Genomic DNA, 8,659 nt, shown 5'->3' with positions numbered 1-8,659 from the left:
GAGTACGTACCTTGACAAGATATTGAAGAAGTTCAATATGGATCAGTCCAAGAAGGGGTTCTTGCCTGTATTGCAAGGTGTGCAATTGAGCACGGCTCAATGCCCGACCACGGCAGAAGATAGAGAAAAGATGAGTGTCATCCCCTATGCCTCAGCCATAGGGTCTATTATGTATGCCATGCTGTGTACCAGACCTGATGTAAACCTTGTCGTAAGTTTGGTAGGAAGGTACCACAGTAATCCCGGCATGGAACACTGGACAGCGGTCAAGAATATCCTGAAGTACCTGAAAAGGACTAAGGATATGTTTCTCGTTTATGGAGGTGACGAAGAGCTCGGCGTAAAGGGTTACGTCGACGCTAGCTTCGACACAGATCTGGATGACTCTAAGTCGCAAACCGGATACGTGTATATTTTGAATGGTCGGGCAGTAAGCTGGTGCAGTTGCAAGCAAAGCGTCATGGCGGGATCTACATGTGAAGCGGAGTACATGGCGGCCTCAGAGGCAGCACAAGAAGCAATCTGGATAAAGGAGTTCATTACCGACCTAGGGGTGATTCCCAATGCGTCGGGCCCGATGACTCTCTTCTGTGACAACACTGGAGCTATTGCCCTTGCCAAGGAGCCCAGGTTTCACAGGAAGACCAGGCATATCAAGCGTCGCTTCAACTCCATTCGTGAAAATGTTCAAAATGGAGACATAGATATTTGTAAAGTACATACAGACCTGAATGTAGCAGATCCGCTGACTAAACCTCTCCCTAGAGCAAAACATGATCAACAGCAGAACTCTATGGGTGTTCGATTCATCACAATGTAACTAGATTATTGACTCTAGTGCAAGTGAGAGACTGTTGGAAATATGCCCTAGAGGCAATAATAAAATGGTTATTATTATATTTCTTTGTTCATGATAATTGTCTATTGTTCATGCTATAATTGTGTTATCCGGAAATCGTAATACATGTGTGAATACATAGACCACAACATGTCCCTAGTGAGCCTCTAGTTGACTAGCTTGTTGATCAACAGATAGTCATGGTTTCCTGACTATGGACATTGGATGTCATTGATAACGGGATCACATCATTAGGAGAATGATGTGATGGACAAGACCCAATCCTAAGCATAGCACAAGATCGTGTAGTTCGTTTGCTAGAGCTTTTCCAATGTCAAGTATCATTTCCTTAGACCATGAGATCGTGTAACTCCCGGATGCCGTAGGAGTGCTTTGGGTGTACCAAACGTCACAACGTAACTGGGTGACTATAAAGGTACACTACAGGTATCTCTGAAAGTGTCTGTTGGGTTGACACGGATCGAGACTGGGATTTGTCACTCCGTATGACGGAGAGGTATCTCTGGGCCCACTCGGTAATGCATCATCATAATGAGCTCAATGTGACCAAGTGTTTGGTCACGGGATCATGCATTACGGTACGAGTAAAGTGACTTGCCGGTAACGAGATTGAACAAGGTATTGGGATACCGACGATCGAATCTCGGGCAAGTAACGTACCGATTGACAAAGGGAATTGTATACGGGATTGATTGAATCCTCGACATCGTGGTTCATCCGATGAGATCATCGTGGAACATGTGGGAGCCAACATGGGTATCCAGATCCCGCTGTTGGTTATTGACCGGAGAGTCGTCTCGGTCATGTCTGCATGTCTCCCGAACCCGTAGGGTCTACACACTTAAGGTTCGGTGACGCTAGGGTTGTAGAGATATTAGTATGCGGAAAGCCGAAAGTTGTTCGGAGTCCCGGATGAGATCCCGGACGTCACGAGGAGTTCCGGAATGGTCCGGAGGTAAAGAATTATATATAGGAAGTCCAGTTTCGGCCACCGGGAAAGTTTCGGGGGTCACCGGTATTGTACCGGGACCACCGGAAGGGTCCCGGGGGTCCACCGGGTGGGGCCACCCATCCCGGAGGGCCCCATGGGCTGAAGTGGGAGGGGAACCAGCCCCTGGTGGGCTGGTGCGCACCCCCCCTTGGGCATCCCCTGCGCCTAGGGTTGGAAACCCTAGGGGTGGGGGCGCCCCCCCCACTTGGCTTGGGGGGAAGCCACCCCCTTGGCCGCCGCCCCCCCTGGAGATTGGATCTTCCAGGGCCGGCGCCCCCCCCAGTGCCCCTATATATAGTGGGGGGAGGGAGGGCAGCCACACCACAGCCCTTGGCGCCTCCCTCTCCCTCCCGTGACACCTCTCCCTCTCGCTGAGCTTGGCGAAGCCCTGCCGAGATCCCCGCTGCTTCCATCACCACGCCGTCGTGCTGCTGGATCTCCATCAACCTCTCCTTCCCCCTTGCTGGATCAAGAAGGAGGAGACGTCGCTGCTCCGTACGTGTGTTGAACGCGGAGGTGCCGTCCGTTCGGCGCTCGGTCATCGGTGATTTGGATCACGACGAGTACGACTCCATCAACCCTGTTCACTTGAACGCTTCCGCTCGCGATCTACAAGGGTATGTAGATGCACTCCTCTCCCTCGTTGCTAAATGACTCCATAGATTGATCTTCGTGATGCGTAGAAAATTTTAAATTTCTGCTACGATCCCCAACAAAGACGTGGAGCGGCGGCCTGCTGTGGTGGTCGCCGGCGACGGCGGGTGGCGAGGGGCCGCCGAAGCGGTGCAAGGAGGTGCCGGATCGGGCGAGGGTTCTCCTCCTGGTGGCGGCGCTACGACTAACTAGAGAAGGACGAGGGGGGAGGTCGATGGGTGAGAATAGTCTTTGAATGCCAGAGGAAGGGAGGCCAGCGAATTTGACTATGCTAGATTAGACGAGATGCGTACACGTGATGGTGTACATGGCCTCCACATGAAGTTTACCAGTAAAGTTTGCTTTTCTATGGTGACGGTGGGGATTGCGGTCTTTGGGCAAAATTCAAGTAGTACAAAAGAAAAAAAATGGAGTATAATCTTGGAGACCAAACAACCAATATTTTCTAAAAACAATAATCAACATGGTAAAAACCTGTTTGGTTTCGAATATTAACAAGAAAAATTGTATATAAACAATCACACTTCAATGCACCACTACTCTTCCATCCAAAATATATTAGCTTGCACTCAAATCTTTTGAAAATTCTAAGAAAAAAATTTAGATTAGTTATTAAACTCTCGAATAGTATAGAAGAATTCCATGTCTGTATATCCCGCTCAAAACACTTACATCATTTCTCTTCCACCTTATAATAGTGCTAAGATGAAGGATGATCCACCAAAGGACATCCCGACGACTTTTCTCAACTTTATACTACATGGTCTGGACACAAACTTTTTTTTAATTACAGACACCGAACGTGTGTGTTTTTGTAAGATAAAGAGTGTTTCAAATTCTTCTTGCTTTAAAAAATCATGCTTTTAAATATGTTCACGCTTTAAAAAAATTGCACAAAAGTACCAAAAAAATGCTCCGACTATTTTTAACAAAATCAGGTGAAATGGATCACGAAACTTACAAAATTCATATTTTAAAAACATGTGTTCAAAAAATGTTGATCTCCAAAACATGTTACAATTATATTAAAAAGATTACAATTTTAAAAATTATTTAGTTATTTTAAAATAAAAATATATTTGTGTTTTCCGAAAATAAAAACGAAAACTAACTATTAGACTATTCCATGCACCACTACTCTTCCATCAGATGAAAGATGTTAGGGTGGCTTCTTTACGTTCACGTGTCATACTCCAAAAAGCAATAACATTATAAACTTATTACCGATGTTTACCGGAATTGGATATAAGAAATGGCGCGTACTGTCACAGGAAGCAGGTTTTATGATATTTTTAGCCCGTTGCAATGCACGGGCATTTGTACTAGTATTTTAAAATCAGAACATTTTTTGATAAAACGAATACTCTTTGAAAAATTGGAACACATTTTGAAATTCTGAACACATTTTAGTAATGAGAACAAAACGAAATTCCAATTTTTTTGAAAAATTGTTCACATGAGCAAATTTTGAAAACACTGAACTTTTTTGTATACACGAAAATTTTGAAATTCTGATTTCTTTTTAAAAACTGAAAAATATTTTTGAAAGCGTGAAAAAAACTTAAACTTCAAATAATTTTTCAAAAACATGAAAAAATATAACAATGAACATTTTGCCAGGCACGAACTATTCTTGAAATCATGATCAAAATTTAGAATATTTGAATATATTTTTCAAAAACATTAATAATTTCATAGTAGCTTAAACTTTTTTTTCGAAATGTAACTAAAAATAGAAAAATAAACAAAAAAAGAAAAAAGAAAAAAATCGAATCCAAACCAAAAATGGAAAAAGTTCAAAAAAACGGTTTAGGAACTCGCTAGGAACCTTCTAGAAGATACACAATACCGGTGTCTTAAAACCTTGGGCCAGCCCATTCAATGATCGTGTGCATGATTGCCCAACTATCTGCCGTAACAAAAAAATGCTAAAAAAGACTATTTGCCGCAAAATGCAGCAGATTGAAAATTCCGTACGTTCGGGGAGTAGCGTCTAAATTTTTTTTTTTGAGGGAAACATGCTTTACTTTATTGATCAATAGAGCGAATTACAGGAATAATAGAAGTATCATGAAGGTGTAACAGCCATACATGACGACCCTCCCCTAAATGTAAAGCATGTCTAGCTAAGCCATGAGCCTCCTTGTTGGAAAGACGTCTCTCATGGGTGAAAGAGCAGGACTGAAAATCCTTGCTCGAGTTCATGATCTCCTGCACGATTGGAGCAATTGTGCCCATAGTTCCATTTTGTATGTCCTTGACCATCGAAAGGCAATCTGAAGCCACCATAAAATGAGTCAGTGCGAGATCCCTGGCTAGTGCAGTAGCTAGCCTCGCGACATGCAAGAGCTTCCAATATATTCGGATCGGTCATACCATGGAATACCACCGCTGCTGACCCAGCATATGCTCCTGACTGATTCCGACAGACCGCGCTAACAGCCCCCACAGGAGGATGTTTACAGATAGCTGCATCGACGTTTACCTTGTGGTGGCCTGCCGGTGGTGGTATCCAATCTTGTACCCACACTGGGATTGTTCTTGGCTTCGTTATTTCATGTGACAAGAAAGCAATACTCAAATCTGCCAAGAAGCGTGTGATAAAAGAATGAGTCCCCATCGGGCTCTGGTGCTCCCCTTCATGGATTAGCTTTCGCCGCGCCGACCATATGGCCCACAGTGTCACGGTTAGCTTTGTGAACTCGGCATGTGGCAGTGATTCTTGCATACTGAAGATCCAAGCCTTTGCATTAGGTTCTGCTGTTGCGATAACATGCTCAACCAGCTTCGGGTCACCTAGCGCCCATACACAACGTGCCATCGTACATGTTATCAATGAATGCATCCACGAGTCCTCCTCTCCACAGATAGCACAACGCGACGATGTGGACATATTACGATGACTGAGGACATCCGCCATGGGTATAGAGCATTGTACAAGTCTCCATAGGAATACCTTTAGTTTTGACGGCACCGCAACCTTCCATAGGTTACTCCAGCTTGCTTCTTCTCTCGATCTATCAGCCGGACCTGGTCGTCCTTCGAGCCACGCCTCCCTCCTTAGCTTCGTATTGATGAGCATCCGATATGCCGAGCGGATAGAGAAGGAACCCTTGTGCTCGTATGCCCATGCCCAGGAATCTCTGCACTGTCGAGTAGCTAGCGGGATATTGAGAATCACGTCCGCGTCTATTGGAAGAAAGGTTGCACGAACCACGTCCTGCTTCCACCTGGCGTTGGAGCTGTTGATCAGTTCGGACACAAACTGTGGCCTATGTTGACTCAAGCAAACAATTGGCCTGAGCGACGCCTCTTTTTGGACCCAATTATGCTACCATATCAAAGTATCTTTGCCATCGCCAATACGTTTGATGAGTCCCTGCGAGAGGATCTCCTTGCCCTCTACAATTGCCCTCCATATTTGAGATGGCTGCCCAGTGAAGCATCAAGAAAATCTGTAGTTGGGAAGTAGCGCGCTTTCAAAAAAATTGCACTAAGTGTCTCTGGTGTTTGTAGGATTCTCCACGTCTGTCTTGCCAGCAGAGCAAGGTTAGACAGTTCAATATCCCTAAAACCCACACCTCCTTCATATTTTGGCATTGTCATCTTCTCCCAGGAGGCCCAACTTGTCTTTCTTTCACCACGTTTGGGAGTGGCGTCTAATAGATGGTGCCATGCAGACGAGGCCGACCGACTGGGCCGATGCATTGTCAAGCGCGGAAACAGTAAACAATTCATCGAAAAAAGAATGGCAGTCGCAGGATCTAACCCTATAACTATCGTTGTTGACCACTTATCAGTGGCTAACTAGAAAACGCAGAATACAAGAACTATCCATCAGGATCAGCTTACTTTAGCGAACCAGTCTTCTCTCACTATTTCTTTTTCTTTTTTCTATTCACTTATTTTTTCTTTTTTCTGTTTGCTTTTTGTTTCTTTTTTGTTTTTGTTTTCCCTTTTTCTTTTCTTTTTCTTTTTTAAAAAATGCTCGCACTTTTACAAATATTTACATTTTAAAATATTGTACATAATTTTTTTTAAATGCTCAGAATGTCAAAACACGAATATTTCCTAGAAAGAGCGAACAAAATTTTGAAAACACGTATAAGACGAGAAGGCCCTATTTGAAAGCACGTTATTTCTAGACATCCCTTACATGACCCTTTTTTCAGTGGCTTGTATGACCAATTAAAGGCATCATTTCAAAATTGTTTTGGCTTTTGACAAATTTTCCAATTCTTGGAGTTTTCTCGATCAAAAAAGGCCATGTTCAACGGAGGGTGTCCGTGTAGGCAAGAAGACTTCATCTGAGAGTACGTTGTTTCTCAATATCCTTGAAATTGCCCCCAATTATTTTCGTGGCCTTGTATGACCAATTCATGGCACCATGCCAAGTTGTTTAGATTAATGATATGTTTTGCATTTTTTGGAGTTTTCTCGGTCAAAAGAGGTCGATAAATGGCCGGACGTGTCGCAACTTGCATACGGTGTTGAAAAATCATTCAAACATGGCATGGATGCCTACCATGGGAATTCCCATATGCTTACAGAAGTTTGGGTCGTTTAGAATGTCCAAAACTATAGCATATTCAATGGAGGGTGTCCGGGTAGGCAGAAGGCACCGTCTGAGAGCACGTTGTTTCATGACATCTTTGAAATAACCCAAATTTTTTTAATGACCTTGTATCACTAATTCAAGGCACCATGCCAAGTTGTTTGGGTTTCTGACAAGTTTTGCATTTTCTGTAGTTTTATCAGTCAAAAAGGCCGATAAATGGCCGGGCGTGTCGCAACTTGCATAAGGTGTCGAGAATTGTTCCGACTTAGCATGGATGCCTAACATGAGCATGCCAACCTACTCGCAAAAGTTGGGGTCATTTCAAGAATGTCTAAAAATAGACCATGTTCAACGAAGTGTGTCCGCGTTGGCAAGAAGGTGAAGGAAATATGCCCTAGAGGCAATAATAAAGTTATTATTTATTTCCTTATATCATGATAAATGTTTATTATTCATGCTAGAATTGTATTAACCGGAAACATAATACTTGTGTGAATACATAGACAAACAGAGTGTCACTAGTATGCCTCTAATTGACTAGCTCGTTGATCAAAGATGGTTATGTTTCTTAGCCATGGACATGAGTTGTCATTTGATTAACGGGATCACATCATTAGGAGAATGATGTGATTGACTTGACCCATTCCGTTAGCTTAGCACTCGATCGTTTAGTATGTTGCTATTGCTTTCTTCATGACTTATACATGTTCCTATGACTATGAGATTATGCAACTCCCGTTTACCGGAGGAACACTTTGTGTGCTACCAAACGTCACAACGTAACTGGGTGATTATAAAGGTGCTCTACAGGTGCTTCCAAAGGTACTTGTTGGGTTGGCGTATTTCGAGATTAGGATTTGTCACTCCGATTGTCGGAGAGGTATCTCTGGGCCCACTCAGTAATGCACATCACTATAAGCCTTGCAAGCATTGTAACTAATGAGGTAGTTGCAGGATGATGTATTACGGAACGAGGAAAGAGACTTGCCGGTAACGAGATTGAACTAGGTATTGAGATACCGACGATCGAATCTCGGGCAAGTAACATACCGATGACAAAGGGAACAACGTATGTTGTTATGCGGTTTGACCGATAAAGATCTTCGTAGAATATGTGGGAGCCAATATGAGCATCCAGGTTCCGCTATTGGTTATTGACTGAAGAGGTGTCTCGGTCATGTCTACATAGTTCTCGAACCCGTAGGGTCCACACGCTTAACGTTACGATGACGGTTATATTATGAGTTTATGTGTTTTGATGTACCGGAGGAGTTCGGAGTCCCGGATGAGATCGGGGAGATGACGAGGAGTCTCGAAATGGCCGAGATGTAAAGATCGATATATTGGACGACTATATTCGGACTTCGGAAAGGTTCCGAGTGATTCGGGTATTTTTCGGAGTACCGGAGAGTTACGGGAATTCGTATTGGGCCTTAACGGGCCATACGGGAAAGGAGAGAAAGGCCCCAAAGGGTGGCCGCACCTCTCCCCATGGACTAGTCCGAATTGGACTAGTGAGGGGGGCGCCCCCTTCCTTCTTTCTCCTTCTCCCTTCCCTTCTCCTATTCCAACAAGGAAAGGAGGAGTCCTAGTCCCG

The sequence above is a fragment of the Aegilops tauschii genome, chromosome 6 (assembly GCF_002575655.3).
Source record: "Aegilops tauschii subsp. strangulata cultivar AL8/78 chromosome 6, Aet v6.0, whole genome shotgun sequence".
NCBI classification, from domain to species: Eukaryota; Viridiplantae; Streptophyta; class Magnoliopsida; order Poales; family Poaceae; genus Aegilops; species Aegilops tauschii.
This window is presented reverse-complemented; position numbering follows the sequence as displayed.